At 42.6% G+C, this 17,872-nt stretch overlaps 1 long non-coding RNA gene across 2 annotated transcripts in view; it reads left to right on the top strand.

Annotated features, from left to right (window-relative positions):
• Window positions 1-2,702: 2,702 nt before the first annotated feature.
• LOC146767971 (uncharacterized) overlaps window positions 2,703-17,872 on the top strand; it is a 45,340-nt gene continuing 30,170 nt past the window's right edge. The window contains exon 1 of one of the 2 annotated variants that reach the window (XR_014953837.1): window positions 2,703-15,011. This is a non-coding gene — a long non-coding RNA (uncharacterized LOC146767971). Of the gene's footprint in view, window positions 15,082-17,872 lie in introns of both variants that reach the window. The other variant, XR_014953836.1, reaches the window with a different exon arrangement.

Below are 17,872 nucleotides of genomic sequence, written 5' to 3'. Positions count from 1 at the left end.
CTTGTTCCTTTATGTTTTGGTTTTGTTCTTTTGTGCATAATAAGTTGCATGCTCTGGCACATCCCCAGCCACTGTCCTGGATGGTGGCTCCTCAGGCAGGCAGCACTGCCTGAACTTGGAGGCTGGGATGTGGTAGGGGCTGGTGCAAGCTACAGACTCCAGCGTGTTTCTGATGGCCCAGCTTCTCCTGCCCCACTGCACTTGTCAGGATTCCCAGGGCTCACCAGACCCCATCTGGAAGAGGCTGAACCATGAAAGTTGGTTCCCTTCATGTCACTGCTTCCAGTTGTTTTGATTCCAAGAGGTGCAAGTCAGGACTGTGTGCAGGGCTTCCCTTCATGCACATCCAGTTACACAGTGTCTGCACAGAGAGTGCCTGCACCTGCAAGGTCCACTCGCCTGGAGTCACTGATGCTTTTCACCTCATGCGGATGCCACTGAACACACTCAGTTGCTTTAGGAGAAATGGAAAGGGGAACAATGTCCTAACAGTACATTTTCATCTTCTACAAATGCCTTGTGCTTTCTCAGCTTCCACCATGGCTTCAGGAAGTTTACTAGGACCCTGGTAAGGGAGCTAAAGATGTTTTTTTGATGAGAAAGAGTGGTCACAGATACTCTGGCATATTTCTTCATTTAACCCCCTCCTGAAACAACTTGCAAAGCAGCATCCAGGGCAGCAGCCTAGAGGGTGATGGCTCCTTGTGAAACAAAGGGTTTAGACAGACTTTAGGAGGGGAGGCTCTTTTCCCTCCAAGCAGTGTATGAAATTCCAGATAATTTCCTTCTGCCTTGGTGTTTGGTGGTGTGCCCACAACTCCTCCATTTTGGGAAGGACATAAGGATAATATTAAACGCCTTCCACTTCTGAGCCTTTTGAAACATGAGGGATCCTTACAAATGTTTGTCATCCAGGAAGGCACCAGCAAGAGGAATATACAGAGCACTGAATTTAGCTGAAGTAGTGAGGCACCAGCTTCTGCATGACTGTACACTGCAGTCAGAAGTAGTAGTGATGGCAGTATCGCATATGGAAGAGCAGATCAGATGGTAAAGGGATGTCAGGAATACAAAGTGGGGCAGATATTGGAGGGTAGTGAACCTAGAGCAGCTCCAAAGGATTGTAAAATGACCCTTCTCCCTGTCCTGCTCTGAGACAAAGCTGGCTGGATCTATAGTCCTAAAACTCAGAGCAAGGGACGATGAATAAAGCATGAGGCCCTAAGCAGAAGGAGCTGCTGGCATCCAAGTTTTCCAAATCAACATCACTCAGCCCAGCATGTCTGCTTGGGTGGATGTATTCTCCTCTTGAAATTAGAAGGGGGAAGGAAGCAAGAAAAGACCTGGAAAGCTAAGCTGCTTGCCCTGTTGTGCTGGTTTTGGCAGGAATAGAGTTAATTTTCTTCATAGTAACTAGTATGGGGTTGTGTTTTGGATTTGTGATGGAAACGTTGTTGATAACACTGGGATATTTTCTGTATTGCTGAGGGCTTGTCCTTCCTGATTCTCAGCCCCCTACCAGCAGCAGTGAGGCTGGGGGTGTACACGAAGCTGGACAGGGACCCAGCCAGGACAGCTGACTAAAGGGACATTCCACACCATACAGCATCATGCTCAGTGTATAAAGCTGAGGGAAGAAGGAGGAAGTGGGGACATTTGGAGTTGCTGTGTTTTACTTTCCCAAGGCACCATTATGCACGATGGAGCCCTGCTTTCCTGGGGATAGCTGAGCACCTGCTTGCTCATGGGAAACAGTGAATTAATTACTTGTTTTGCTTTGCTTGTGGGTGTGGCTATTTATTTCCCTATTAAACTGTCTTTATCTTAACCCACAAGGTTTCTCACTCACATGGAGCTGAACTACGACACCTGCTCACATGTCCAAAAGGCAGGAGTCACAGTGGCTGTGACCTGTTGATGATGCATCAGTAGATATTTGGGCACCTTTTCCTGTCCCCATCTCTGCTCAGGGGGGAGGATGCTGGACTTCCTCACACCTTCTCCCTTGGGGTCTGTGCGGCAAGGAGGTTATGATGGCTGGGGAGCACATATAGCTATGGAAGCTATTGCTGTTCCACAGGTGGTATTCAAAGGCTCAACCCTTTGTTTTTTTCTTTCAAGGTTATGAGAGCTTCATTTTCTAGAAGCCAGTGAAAACAGGATATAATGACATCAAGTGAACCTCTCTGCTCCTTCCAGGAAAACAGCCTATGGACAAGGAGCCTACAAAGCCAGGAAGGAACTGCCAGGAATAACAAAAGCGTCTCTTAGCAGTGACTTCCCCTCCAGAAAGGGAAACCTCTGCCATGTCTTCCATAACAGAACAGCTTGTATCTCCTACTCCATGTCACTATACAGATCAGGTACTTGGGTGCCAGACACCCTTTGTATGTTGCTTTGCAAGAGTAGAATGTGAGAGTAGGAGAAACAAACACAGAGCAGTGAGCACTTCAGTACTGTTGTTCCTTCTCACTTCTCATTTGCCACTGAGCGATAGCCAGTTTGGGAACCTGCAGAGGATGCTGATAAAGAACAGGTGGGGCTTTAACTTACCAGAAAGGCCATGGGTTAGTTCTCTCTATTGGGAAATAATTTTGCCTTTTTCCCCTAACAATTGCTTCTAACTTTGCAGGTTAGGGACATGTAATATGGATTTATTTGCTCTGGGTCCTGGCTCCTGTGCCATGGAGGCATGAAAGCCTTTTGGGCACAGAGCTGCCCACACCAGCTATCCAAAGGACATAAAGAGAAATTTGTCCTCTTCCCTGATAATCAGTAGTTCCCAGAACAAGTGAACCTTCACTTGCTTTGCTTTTGCTTAAACAGAAGGCTCAAATCAGTATTAGAGTCAAAACAAAAGCTGTTTGTTCTTTGATTATTAATCTTTAACAGAAACCTGTAAACAGTGTGGGGATAATGCTGTACTAGAGATGGTGCATTAGTGCCTTCAGGATCTGAGATACAAGCTGATGTATTTTAGTGTTGATTTCTCAATCTCAGGGAAAGGATATTGCTTCAGACTGTAGGAAAGGTGTCTGGTTAGCTGTGTTGGCAAATAATCTCTGTGAGAGAAGACAATAGATTTTCCCTCTATTTTTCTTTTTTTTTTAAGACCTGGGATCATTGATATAGTTCTGGCCCATAATGGTACTATTAGAAGAATTAGGATTTCCTTCCTTAAATATGGGATCTAAGAAGGGAAGGAGGCATTGCTGTATTTGATTGCTTTTTGTTTGGAGGCAATTTAGTTACTTAAGCTTGCTTTGCTTCCCAAATTTTCAGGCACTGTCACACACAGGGCATGCCTACTCCAGCATCAGTGTTTAATTGCAGCATAGCAACTGCATATAAACTCTAACAGGAATGAAGTAACAGCAAGACAGACATCCAGGGAGCCTGTCAAGTCCAGTCAGGGGCTTGAGCAAGCTTGTTACACCACACTGCTGCAGCTTGATTGCTGTTGACATCCTGACTACTTGGAGTTAGATGAGTCTGCCAGTGCACCATTCTCTTCTCCAACTGCATTTTAAAAGGAACATCTTGTGGATCCCTCCACAAAGTCCTGGTATAATGTGACATTCTGCACACTGGACAGGTTTTCCAGAGCTCTCCAGTGGCTGTAGATCACCCTCTACACTTTTAAGATAATGAATACCAAATCAATGAAGGGAACTTGGCTCCCCCCCTTGCCAGAAAAATAATTCTCCAGAATCAGAGCAAATGGTGATGTGTCCTGTGGACTGCTTTTAACCAAAGGCTCTAACACAGGCATTGGAAAGTGGAAAAAGTAGCCTTTGTGTGAAATCAGTGTTGCTCTAGAACCACCCCCCTGAAATATGTCACAGGCTGGCTTTACCCACTAGTCACCTCCTGACACTATGAGCTTTTCTTCTTGACCAAGAATTTCTGTTCCTGGCCCATACTGTGCTTATTCTAACAGAGGCTTGATCTTTCATTAGAGAAGCAGAATATGAATGCCTCCCATTCATAGCCTGGTATCTCACATAGCACAGTGCAAGAGGAAAACGACACATTTTTTCCTTGCTTTGTTTCCACCAATTACTTAGTTATCTCTTCCTTTATTATGCTGAATAATTTCTCATTACTCTTCAAATACCTGAAGGCCAGGATTCTGCTCCTAATCAAACTAGACTTAGGCAAACTAGATTTTGCTTTTGAAATGTTTTTCTGTGTAGTATCTCCTGCTTCCTAATCATCTTTGTTGCTGTTCTTCGATCTGCTTCTCATTTGTAATGATTTTTCTGGTAAATGGGATTCCTCAAAATGCTGTATTCCAAGGAGTGCAATATTCCAGACATAGGAGGCCTGCATGTCCCATTGTGTGTGTGATGTTGCCCTCAGGTGGTTACTCCAGAGAGAAAATGCAGCCTAAAGAAAAACCTTTGCTATTTCAGGGCAGATTTATAACAGCACAGGATCTGTGGAAAGGGTAGCTCCATGCTCTGAAGTGGTGCATTTGTAACAGAAACCAGGACTACACTGGCTTTTTCTGCTCCTCATCCAGGTATCTGCATTTTAAGAGTATTTCCTAATGTGGATGTTGCTGTGCTTAAAGAGCATCAGGAAGAAGCTCAGCTTTGGTGAGCTACAAAGAGCTGAAATGGAATCCTAAGACAAGAGGCACCAGAATTGAGAGACTTTCACCATCAACAGCTTTATTAATACTAATTTTATCACTACAGCTTCTTGTCTTGGTGAGACTATTCAGTAATTATTTTTGTCTCAAAATTCTGTGCATCATAAAATCAGATTTCCTTTCTTTATTACACCAGATATTGTGTAATTCCTAGATTCATATAAAGTCATGGAAGGTGCCAGAAGGTGACAAGAGATGTTGCTAAAGGTCTAATTAGAAGTTAATCATGCTGTCTCTTCCCTGACTCAGTTCTTCACAAAGCTAAACCATAATTCTCACTCATTCCCTTCTTCCATCACAGCCTCCACTGTCTCATTGATTATTGATGCTATTTTTTTTTTTCCAACCTTTTCTATTCCCCTCTGCCCCTTTGTTAGGGAAGTGATCATGCCTATCACTGATTTCAACATAGAGATACACAGCTGATTTGTTTAGAGATCCTTATGGTAGTATATGACACATCTAGTAGATGACAATCTGTTCAGGTTTTATTTTGCTCTGCACTGAGCATCGTCTCTCCACACTGCACTATTCTCCAAAGAGGTGCCCAGAGCTTTTCCTTCACATCAGCTTTAACCCCAGTGTTTTTCATTTTCATTTTCATTTTCATTTTCATTTTCATTTTCATTTTTCATTTTTCAAGTATTAGGTAACTGAAATACATTTTTCCAGCTTCCCTTAACTTATACTGGCACACAGAGAGCTCCATCTGCCATCACTTTGTCCCAGTTATCTAACTTTTGGTTCATTCCCACTGAATGCAAATGACAAAACTCTCAGTTTAAAAGGAGTGGAATTTACTAGGGTCTATGGAAGGTTTTACCAATCGTTCTTATCTTACATAGATTTGGTCACCTCAATGAACACTTCAGACTTTGGATATGGTACAAAAGTAAGCTCTAATCTCCCTAATGGCACTAAGATTTTGCCATTGAAGTCAAAGGAACTGGACCACTCTTGACTACTGTGTCTCAGCCTTGATCATGGCAGTTGCCTTGCAAATCCCATCATCTCTAAGTGCTAAGAAATGGATGCTTTCATCTGTACTTTCTTTCACAACCTCACTTTAGTTCCCTGCTTCCCACAGAACCAATGCTTGTACAGTGACCTGATGTCTATAGGTGTGACCTAGTAATATCTTGATCTGTTTGCCAATTTCAACAACTTCAGCAAGCAGAGATTTCAAAAGTAGTTCTGAAAGGTGTTTCTACATGTTTCATGAAAACTGATGGTTTTGGGAGGTGCAGGGAGAATTGTATAAACACACCTAGAGAGAGCAAAGTCTTAGAACAATTCTGTTAAAAAGTTTTTGTTTTTGTACTTGCAAAATACAAAGTCTTTGTGTTTGCAAATAGTAGCTGCATTTTGCAAATACATGTAGAAAATGAGGCTTCATTAGTTCCTCTCCTTGTGGAACTGATTATTAATCTTTGGCAAGGATTCATCCTGCAAGCTGTTGTTGCCAAGTTTTCTTAAGAGCCACTTGCAAAGGGCTTTATCCTTGTACCTTTTTGGAAGGGCCAGTCAGTTATTTATGCTGGGATAAATAACTTAGCTAAGTCTTTGACTTAGCTAAGTCTTTGCAAGAATGCTGAAAAGATGAAGGGGAAAAAACTATGCTTACAGACTTGTTGATAGTGTCTTGTTTACCATATTCAGACATATATGTTAAAAAACAATTCCTAACTATTTTTCCTAGCTGTATTTTGGGTCCTCATATAGGCCTCAGGGTCCATAATCCTATTTTCTTTAGGCGAGATGTCTGCAGTGCTGTTATTACATTATACTCAAATATGCCTGGTTTTCCAGAATAGCTGTTTTTAATGAAAATGGAAAATCATATCCTTATGTTAGAAGTTCAGCTGATTCATTTTCTTATTGCCTCTGGACCTGAAGAGTTTCTTCAGATTACTGTTGTTGTTTTTGTTACACAATGTAGGCATAACAACTAATAATGGACAGCAGGGCTACCACAGAGAGAATAAATAATTACTCAGAAAGGACACCACAGAAGCATTTCCAGATAGCTAGTGCAGTTCCCAAAAGGGGAGGAAATAATGCACAGAATTGGAGCAGAAAAGTCTCCAAAATTTCCATTGAAATGAACAGATCGTAAGACCGACTTCTCAAAACACATCTCTTGTGCATTTCCTCAGGCTTGCAAAGGGAGCTCACGCTCCAGCATCCCCTTGGCTGCCTCCCAAATCAATTGTGGGAGCTCTGTGGGTGCCTTATGCTCAGCTGATATCTCTGCAAAACCGTGCTTAAATCTGGGCTTTTCCTTTTCTCTCCAAAGCCCTTCTTTGTTCTGGGGAGCTGCCTATGCGGAGCTGTGGCACAGCAACAAGACAGAGAATCTGTCTCTCCCCTGTAATGCACCTGTCCCTCACATCCCACAGATCCCACTGATGCTCGCCAAAACCACACCTGGAGTTTGCCAAGATCAAGATGGAGAAATGGAACTTGGGATCTGCCAGTGATAACAGTTACTATCAAAGAATCCTCAGCAGCAGTAATTCCCTTTGAGAAGGATGGCAGTCATTCTCTGCTACTTCTTTTTGACTAAGCCAAATATGATAACTGCTTTTTTAGACTTTATTTTGTAAATTATATAAATTATTTAGTATAGACCCCCCTATACATACTGATTTATCAACAACCCTTTGTTGAAGACACAGCCTTTGTTTCTGTCACTACAATAATGAAAAAAAATCACCCAGGATATTCTTTTCCATGAAAAAAACTTATAGCTATACTGTTGTATAGATTTTAGGATTAGGGATTAGTCCTTCCCTCAAGTGCATTTGACCAGTTGCATTTTGTGTTCTGAAGGATTTTTGCTTTCTTTGCAAGATGGTACTTTTAAATAGCTTGGAGCAATGGTTGCAGGGGATACATAGTGCCCTGCTAAGACAGTTAAACAATGAAAATTGCAAAACTGACCACAGTTTAAATTTGTTTCTCTACTGATTGGATGGAGTTTCCTTCTCTATAAGCAATTCCTTGTGTCCAGGCTGCTGTGCACCTGGGTTAGCTAGTGGACAAGCTCACAAGGCTCCACCACACTTCCCAAAATGCCAGCAATGGGTCCCGTTATGCTCCAGGATTAGCACTCTTTGTGTGCAGAATAGCAGGACCCGTGTGCTGGAGCACAGAAAGGACCTGCACACCCGGCTTGCAGTGCATGACTGCATGCACAGGCTGGGACCATCACGTTTTGCACACTCAGGCTCTGAGCCCAAGCTCCCGGTGCCTGCTGCCTGCCTCCCATCACCAATACCCCTGAGATTATCCCTGGGGTATCTCTGACCTAAATACACTGGTTTGGACTTGAAAGTTGCCTTTGTTTTTAACGATGCCACGTCTCTAAATCCAGCACACGTAACAAACCGCCTGTTTCCAAACAGCTGTTGTGTAACTCAGTTCCCCACCCCCAGAGATGTTGCCTGCCATTCATTTAATGGGCTCAGTTTCACTGCGAAGGGCCTGGGGGAACCTCTTAGCTCCCTAATTAGCAACAGAAGGGGCCAGTCCTGGAGGTAGCAGTGAAACATTTGTGAGGTCTCGTGACAATAAGGGAGGCAGAGAAGGGGCCTTTTCCAGCTGGGAAAACATAACTTTTATTCAACTTGCAGCAAAGAACAGAGGATGGAAGAGAAACTTGGAGGAAGGTACCTGTAGAAATTATGAGGCTTTCTGGGCATTAGAGAGATTATCCGAGTTGTCCATTGCTTCTGCAGCCTGAGTTTTATGTAAAACACGGTGTAAAAGCACAGAGACTTCATGGGCTAGAGGCCGGTGGAGACAGGAGCGAGGCATTGCTACGATCGGCTCTCAGATGTTTGAGCTGGCTCTTGTTAATAAGATTCAGGAATTATCAGCTTGGAAGTGCTTAGGAGCTCAGTGTTTCCTCTGAGGATGTGATCACTGAGGCTGAGGACAGAGCCTGCCATTCAGCACTGGAGTAGGCTTTGGTGCAAAACAAGTCTCCCACGAACCAGCTGAATGTCCTGTGACCTTAAAAGGAGGGGGAACACTTTTCTCCTCCATTGATGGTATGGTGTTGTGCCTGGGGCTATTCCTTAATCCCCAGGACACAGCAACATGTGGTAAACTCTGTTTTTTCCCATGCAGTTCCATTTCTGGGCAGGGCTTTTTTCATACAATACCAATTGAGAAGAGTTCTCTGAGAGTATGGACAGTCCCAGCTTGGACCCATTGGACCTTGGGGACCATTCCCCTTCAGATGTTATGCAGAGAAATGCATCATTTGCTGTCTTTGGACTGTGAGAACAAATATCCAGTGAAGCAAAGGAAAGCCTTGTCAGCTTTAAGGACCTTTCTTAAAAACAAAGAAAGAAGGTGAAGTTCAAAGACAAAGTGAAATTGTGAGGCAAGCAGGGTTGCAGAAGCTTGGAGGAACAGAGGGGAGATCTTAACTTTTCACACGTCACTGTGCTCTGCAATGTCACTTGCCAACAGCTCACTGGTAGTGGCCACTCACTGAGCACCATCTGCTCTCTACTTATATTCTTAAGAATGTGGACCTTTATGCATAAAAAATAAAATTATGCAGCAAAGCATTTGAGCTGTAAGATGAAGATCAGCACATTACAGCCAGGGCTATAACACTCAGTGAGGACATTGCAATGACTTCAAAGGTCAAAATAATTATTTCTGAGTTGCAACAGCATCTCAGGTTATAAAAGATCTGTGCTTGAAGCTTTTGTGGTCCACTTTTACCCGTGTTTTTGAGCTCATTTCATAACCAGAAACCACCAGCTTGCCTTCTTTTGTCTCAGGTTTTCGTATTAATAGTATTTATGGAGCTTTATGGATTAAGATTATATGCAACTGGAAATGAGGAAGAAGAAAAGTAACAAAAAAAAAAAAAAAAAAAAGGAATTACGCATACTGCAAGCTCCTTTCTCCCACTAGTGAGCACCCAGCATTTTGCAGAACTCCTGCTTGGCTTTTGAGTGCTTTTTCCAGCAGCAGTGAATGGTCCTGGGAGAGCTGGCAGGTTATGTTGTGCTTGGCTCCTCCTTCTCATATCCAGCTGCTAAACCAGCTGCAAAAATACTTCATGCAGTTCCATGTGTGCATTTTTTGTCGTTGCTGCAGGGGTGATCCTGCAGATCAGTGACAAGAGCGAGACAAATCGTAGGAAACAAGCTCTCTGTTAGTATGTAATTTGTGCAGTGGAAACATGTTAAACCCCGTTATAAAATTCTACCAGTTGGAAAGAGACTACAGGATGGCAACAAAGTTTAGATGGAGATGCAATTGTGAGATACAGTATATCAAATATTATTCTCTCTCCTGATTATTTTGTTCTTTTTGTTGTTGTGGTCTTCCAGTGCCAGAAAAGCAGCTACACCAGCAAAAATACTGCAGTGTGACAGAGGCAGAAAACTTTCCAATAGTGCTCCAATGAGGCTTTTTATAAATACATTTGCTAAGGCATATTTCGCTAAGGGGTCCTACTCCAGTACAGGGAGATGCCCTGAGACATTTCTGCAGATCCTTTCATGTGGGATTCCCCTTTCCACTTACAGCACATGCATCAAATTCAGCGGAAGGCAGCCTTGCTGACTCCAGCAAGTAGTTTCTGCCTGGATATGTGCATTTTGGCCACTAGAGGTTGTAAGAGAGAGGGAAAAAAAAAATACTGTTTTCCACCAGACAATCTGCTGCAGCATCACACAGCAAGATTTTTTTCTGGGACCCTTTGATCTTGTCCATCAGAGCTCCCACAAAATTCCTGCACATTCCTTGCATGTATGTAGATGGGATCCTGACACCTCAGCTATGTCAGATTTATCAGTGGCAGTTTGTTGCCTTGTAGCCCGAGGGCTTGAATGGCCTTAGTGTGATCCCTTAAATCTGAAGTAAAAGGTCTTCTGATTCTTGAAATCTTTCAGAGAGAGAGCAGCAGCCTGTGTCTTTTCTCTGCAGCATGAACTAGCTCTTTTCGTTCTTTTCACACATTCCTTGTATCGATAATTTCACTCTAAGATGTTTAAGCCAGACCTTCTTCCCCCAGCGTTTATGCTTTTTCCTAGTGCTGAGTAAGAATTAGAATTTTGCTGTGGTCTCCTGGAAACATCATAGCCTGTTGTACCTTGGCAGGTTCTTCAGCTACCTGCCACATGGGCTGTAATTCTTTCCTCTAGTTGCTAATAATTCTCTAGACTTCTAACTATAATACCTGTGCAGTCAGGGATACCATCTTGCAAGAAGGCTCAAGAGAGCTGAATTTTCTTTGGGAAATAAAGTGTTAAAGCTAAGTAATCTGAAGAGTAGCCATGATCAAAATTAGCTATAGTGTAGCAGTAAATTGAACTTCAACCAGTTGAACTTCGAGGAGATGAACTTCAACCATCATGCTGATAGATCTTTTTGATGGCCCAGTGGCTGCATATGAATTCACAGCAGTGCATGACCTAATCATCACAGAGCTCACTGGTGATGGGACTCCACTTCAAGCATTGCACACTGATAGGAATCATGTCCCTGCAATAAAAGGTAGTTATTTCTGGAGTGAAGTTCAGCGAAGACATTGCAACAATTCCATTTCCCTGGCTACAGTTTATCTCAGAATATTGGGGACAGGTTAATCAGCACAATATTTTAAACCTTCAAAAATTACTTCACAATCTTAAACTACTTATTTTTTCCCAGATATTGTATGTCAGTATTCTTAGCTTTGTCATCATGTAGTTGAAAATGAATAGTATCTTCAATCCTAACTCTTTATCATGCACAACCACCAGTAGACTGAGCTTATTTACTAGCACTGGAAAAACCCAAGAGTCTCAATTCCAGGATTTATGGATGGTAAATAGCAGCAAGCCACAGTGATGATAAATGTATTGAATTGTACCTTACAATGCACATCTTCATGTACAGCAGTGGCCTTGGTTGTGTAATTTTGTCAGTCCTCAAGTTTGAAAGACAACCACTTGTGTCATGGACCTCAAGGTCCCGAATTCAATTTCAAAAAAGAATGACTATATTCACATGCCTTAAAATATCCTTATTTACACACTTTAAAAAATTCCAAAACCGTGTAAGAAATCCCTTTTTCTTTTTCCACCTTAAAACTCACTGACTGCAAAGCAGAACCTCATACTTAGGAATTAGGCAGCACAGATCCCCCTATTACTTAGAGTTCATGGATAGAAATCTTTTCCATCTGAAGCAGTCTCATAATTTAATTTTTATGACTAAGGCTTACTATTGCCCTATCTTCTCCATAGATGGAGACAGCAAAGTGTCCTAAGAGAACCACCAAAATTACTGAAGTTAATGTTTCAAGTTTCCTTATTTTGGATGCAAATGTATCACACACATGAAATGGGTCCTTCTAGCCTGGTCCCTTTCCCGGTCAGTGGCCAGAAGGGGCAGCTCAAGAATAATTTGAGAAGAGCCACACCCGTCGTGCAATTTTCTGGGTATCCCCGGTGTCCAAGAGTGGAAAGCACAGGGCCCTTCCAAGCCAGCAAGGATTTCTTGGTGGATTTCCTTCTGGCACCTGCTGTGTAACATCCCCTGCTTCCCTGGCAGCTTCCACCCCTCAGCGCTGCCTATGGGGCCGCATAGGGCCAGAACACCTCCTCAGGTCCTTGGTTTGGGGTCAAACCCCAGCCTCCCCAGCTGGTGTGGGCTGGGGGAATGGAACAAAGCAGTGAGGTGTAGTTGCCATAGGAGCCCAAGCACAGGTGCCAAGCTGGAAGCACAGCCCTTGATTGCAGCAGCAATTGGTCAGGAGTGAGGGCAAAACCAAGCCCTGTGGCAGAGGTGAGTAAGGAACTTTGGGCACACCTGTGCTGGCCCCACAGGGCAAGGCAGGGAAATGTGGTAGCATTACAGAATCATCCATGTGGGTTCTAAACATGTCCAAAGAGGGAGACCCCCTTGAATGATTGTCGCTGTCGAGGTGGGACGGGAATGAGAAGACTCTGACCAGAAGGCTGCTGAGAGTAAAACTCTGGTTTATTCAAAATACACTGCTCTTTTATACAGAGCTTTGTGAGGACCAACTCTATTGGTCCTGAAGTGAAAACAACCTACAGCATTGGTGCAAAGTGCTTGATGCACAGTGATAGAACTGAACTATAAACAATGTGAAAAACAAGAGAGATAAAGAATTATTTACATTCTTCTCCAGCTCTTTCCCAGGGTTCTGCCTGGATAGAAACTCACGTTTCTCTCTTTGTCTGAATCTGAGTCCCACAGATGATGTCCCTTGGCAGTCTGTTCCAATGCTCTGCCACCCCTCACAGCCTCACTCTGTTGTGGAGTTGCCCGCATGGGATGCCTGGCCAGCCCTCTGGGGAGGCTCCTCTGTGCCTGGCTGGCTTTGTTGTAGCCATGGACTCCTGGCCAGAGTCTAGCAGCTGAGCAGGAATGGCTGGGACTCTGAAGAGCATCACCTGTGGTCTTGCAATACATGGCACCACCACATAATAATCACACACTGCTCCAAGTTTTACAGCCAAAAAGAACTGTAGTGGTTTGGCCTTGGCTGGGTGTCAGGTGTTAAAATCACGTACAAGTGTGTGTGTATGTAGGAGGGAGGAATGTATTGTGGGGCAAAATTATCTGTACATAATTCCTTCTCAAAGAAAGAGTAGCTTGTCCCTCCACTGTACCAGAACTTCTTTTACCTCTCAGATGCTGCATATTCCTTTTAAGTAATACCCTTCCTGTAGCATTGCCTCTTCTTACATCCTGAAACACTGAATTTTGTCTTTTGGTGCTACTCAAAGCTCAGTCCAATCTGTCATATATCAGAAAGAGAGACATGTCAGGGAATTGATGATTTTTGGAAATCACATTTTTACAACCCTTATAAGCTTGGTGCAATTCTCCTCGCCTGCAGCACGTGGTACCTGTCCCCTTGTAATCATTCATGACCTTATGACTTAGCCAAAAAATTGCTTTGAGGAGAAGGGAGAGGAAAGAAATATCAGAAATATCTCTATTCAGTTACTGTGACTGTCCTTCTGGTAAGGAGGCTGCAAATTGGGAGGTTGTGTTTCTTACCTGGTTACAGCCTGGAGAGGGGAGAGAAGGTTTTAATATCAACAGTCTGTCTTTCTCACATTGATTTGAGAACTTCGTAATCAGTTAGGAAATACTTCAGTGACACAGCATGTCACAGACACTGAAGATGAAAAATGTACCCAAAAATCCCCAGTGAAAGACCTTGCAGAAAAAGCCAGCTCTATCTCAAAGCAATAAACCATTTTTCTTACTTTTTTTTTTTTTATTTCAGTCTAATTGCCATGTCTTTGGGTTTCTGATACTTTCTGTTTTATAAGATACTGAGAAAATTTCTGTGTCAGAAGACCAGTCCTAGATTTATCATATCACAATGCCAGCTGTAGTAAAAATCTGTAAAACTAGAAGTAAAAATAAAACCTACTCATCGGATAAAGCAAAAGTTTGATTTACAATTTACTTCTATGGAAGGCCTCACTCCTATATATGCAATCAATTATTCAAATAACTTGTTGACAATTGATATAATTATTTCTGATTATTCTTGATTAAAGTCCTTGAATTATGTGATTACATCTTGATGTATGCCTCATAAATGCAGAAGGTATAGCCTAGATGAGGAGGAAATATAATTTTATTTTTCAATATATTTATTTTTACTACATAAAAGGACTCAGAAAGTTTAATTTTTATGACCCTAAACAGAGGCTCACTGAACTCATCTTTATTGTATTTCTTTTTGTAAGTTAAGTAGTAGAACTTCAGTTATGGAAACAAACTCACTGTATTCCTTAATATTTAGGAAGGCTAAAAAGCACAGTAGAGTTGTGTGATGGACATTCAAGTAATGTGAGCGTGTATGTTTTCTTTCTACAAAATCAAGTCTGTAGTGCTAAGATAAATGAGTTGTTCCTAGGAAAATATAACCATTGGAAAAGCAGCAGTTAATTCAAAGTTAATTTGTTAATTAATGATTGAAATTAAAAATTCATGTTTCCTTCTACCATAAGTTCAACTATGTTCTTATGATTGTTTAGAATTTTACAATTACTGGTGCTTAGAAGTTTTTATTATGTATCAGATAAGCATCTGAATGTGAGGCATTAATTCAGCTGGGCATGCAGCTGGAGGAGATTGCTGGCTCAAAACATCTCAGGTGGGTGGGTGTGAGGGAAAGGGGCAGGTGGGGTCTTGCTCTGGTGGCTGCCAATCCCTGGCACACTCCAGCAATGCTCCACACCTGCCTCTGGAGCTCCCACCTAGCCCCAGAATGGCCAGATGACAGCAAGTCCCACCTGAGGGAATGGCCCAGGAAAGCCAAAGGACACTTAAACTGAAGCATGAGGTAAGCACCAGTCTTGGTCCTTCCTCCTCTTGGAACTTCTCTGAGCTGAGCACTGCTGGAACTAGGAGAGGTAGCTATATTTTCTCTTTCTTCTTTCAATTCCTTCTTCTTAGACTTTTCAATAATTTAAAATCAGACAGGCTTATACTTTACTAAGTTGGACAGACTAAGTTAATGTTTGTGAAATGTTTTATGTAGATTGCTGCTTTAAACCTTTTGCTGAAGTTCTCTGATTTTCTGAAGTTAACAGTAAAGTTTTTTGCTATTTTGATCTCTTGAGATCTTGCCAGTATTTCTCCTCTGCATATAACTCAGAGTACGTAAAAAAAATGTAAATCCTTTTAAGAGCCTCATTGAGCAAGTTTTTGGGGGCCTTACAACAACCTTGCAGGGTACTAAGCAAAGTGGATGCTGAGGAAGCTCTATCTAGTGAGCCAGCATTAACCTGATCTCATTGCTTCCATGTGTCTTCACAGCTGAGCAGATTGATTACACTGAAATATCTCCTTTTAAAATTATTCTGTTTATTCCAGTCCTTTGCTGATGCATTCTACTCACTGATTTTAAAGTCCTTAAGGAGCTCGATCCTTCATGGTCACCAGCTGTGTAGTAAAGATGAGGGAATTATATCTCACAGTAGCAGACCCTTGTGTCTTTGTATGGTCCTGAACAACTGCTGGGTCACAGGAGTTACCACCAGGTTTTGATAATGGCAAGTGCAGCTTCTTGTGCTTGTGCACAACACTTCAGTGTGACTCAGTAGCAGGCAGGAGCATGGACTGAGCCAAGGACTGCTGATGTAACCTCTGTAGCTTGAATCACAGCAGCATTTTGCTCCATCTGCATGATATGGTTTCTAATCTTAGGAGTAAAGCTAGCCTTGCAGAAGTCCTGAAGACAAAGAGCTGGATCAGCAGGGAATTGGTAAAATGGAGGGAAGGGTAGATGATGATGAACTGAGTATCAGTGCTAGCAGTTGCAACAGTTCTGAGGGACTGCTGTATCTGCCTGTGATTAAACCTTTTATGTCTCAATGGCATCTGAATTCAGATGCATTTCAGAATATCAAGAGAGACAACAGTTATTATCAGCCTGTTGTACACCATGCAGGGGCTGACATGAAGATTATTCTGGCCTCAAACAGCACAAGGACATGAGCAATTCTGAAACAGAGCTAAAAGAATTAAGGTGAAAGTCGCATAAAACTTTCCTATCTCTTTCTGTCTTTGTTCCTCTATATTTGCACCCAGCTGAAATGTCACATCTTGATGCTAGACTAAGCAAAACAATGGGAGCAAGAAACAGCTAGGGATATGCCCATGCAAAGATATTTCCCCTCTGAACTTGCAGAGCAGAGGGGAAGGCAAGTGGCACCAGGGTAATGTTTCCTTGTAACATAATGCCATCTTCTGGGCCCTGCTCTGGCAGAGGAAGCAGTGCAAATGAACTTGGGATGCAAGTCCAACAGAACTAGAAAACACCTGCTGCCTCTCAGCCATGTCAGCACAGACTGAATGAGGTTACATTTGCCTTTTGTTGCCATGTATGGTTTAATAGAAGCACGTTTTAGAGATTTTTCATTCCTTATTACCATGGGGTATGACAGTGTATATATATGCTGTGCTACATTCAGACTGGCTATTACTGCTGTAAGCTTTTCCCTCTGGGGTGAAAACCAAAGATATGGTATCATTAAAGAGCAATTGAGATTTTCTAGTTTCACTGCTGTGTCACTTTTAAGTCCAGGGTACATTAAACAGTGCATTTGTCACTCCTATGTCATTCCTGCAGTGGATAGACAGTGGAAGGATAGACTTGTCCATGAAACTGATGTTCTGACTAGCAAGTAGGATTTCCTACTCACCACAGTTCTCAAAGGTATGATCCTGGAAACATGTTTGTTTGTGATACGTATTTGCTGGTTGAGTTGAGATCACTTATATGATTAGAAGTGTAAGGTGCTAGTGCTAGATTTCTCTGGGTTTAAATCGTATCCTAACACAAAACTGCCATGTAACATGAGGAATGGAAACTTTCCCAAGCTGTTCCTATGAGAATCTTTTTGGAAGAAATTCCCCTGAGTGCAGATGTTGTTATAATTTTTTTTTTTTTTTTTTTTTTGACTGAGGAGGCATGGCTTAACCTGTTGCCTCAGCTGCCTGAGTCTGTTAGGGAGGAGTAGCATAGTCATTACTGCACACCAACAAACATCTCAAATTGGGTGCTCTTCCTCCTCAGAGGCTTGATCTAGAAAGGATGTTCAGATCACACCATGTGCACACAGCTTCCCATGGAATAGTGCTCCTGCTGCTTCTGTTAACAACTGCAGGGAGGTTAATGCTGCCTCTCCCCTCACACTGGACTCCATGACCCTGATGTTCAGGGCATAAGCAGCTGAGATCTGGCTCTTCTTCTTGCCCTTGCCACAAGGATTTAAATCACAGCTCCTACCTCTCAGCTGTAGCAGGACTTTTGAGCTGATATGTGATAAATCAGCTTTCTGTTCATTATTTGCCAAGAAGGTAAGGGAGGCAATCCCCAGTAGCACACAGACCTGGCTTGCAATGAAAGCAGTAAGGTGCAGTGTTTATCCACCTGCAGCAGAAGCTTCCTGTGGCCATGGGATGTGTGGTAAGGGATTATGAGCTGCATGTCACATATGCTTTAAGGGCTCTCACTCCAGAGGTTCCAGCCATAGTGATTATATTGGATCTGAAATGGCATACAACATGCTTCTGTAGTACAACTGTGCCTGGCTGGAAATTCTCTATGACAACTTTTGGGGGGTTTTAATGTGATGCATTTTCTACCTTAGTAAAGGCCATACCTGAGACCTGTCACTAAGACATAGTTTACAAAAA

Source organism: Lonchura striata, chromosome 3 (genome assembly GCF_050655825.1).
Source record: "Lonchura striata isolate lonStrDom1 chromosome 3, ASM5065582v1, whole genome shotgun sequence".
Lineage (NCBI taxonomy): Eukaryota > Metazoa > Chordata > Aves > Passeriformes > Estrildidae > Lonchura > Lonchura striata.
The sequence above is the reverse complement of the archived record's forward strand: the minus strand, read 5'-3'. Positions and strand labels throughout refer to the sequence as shown.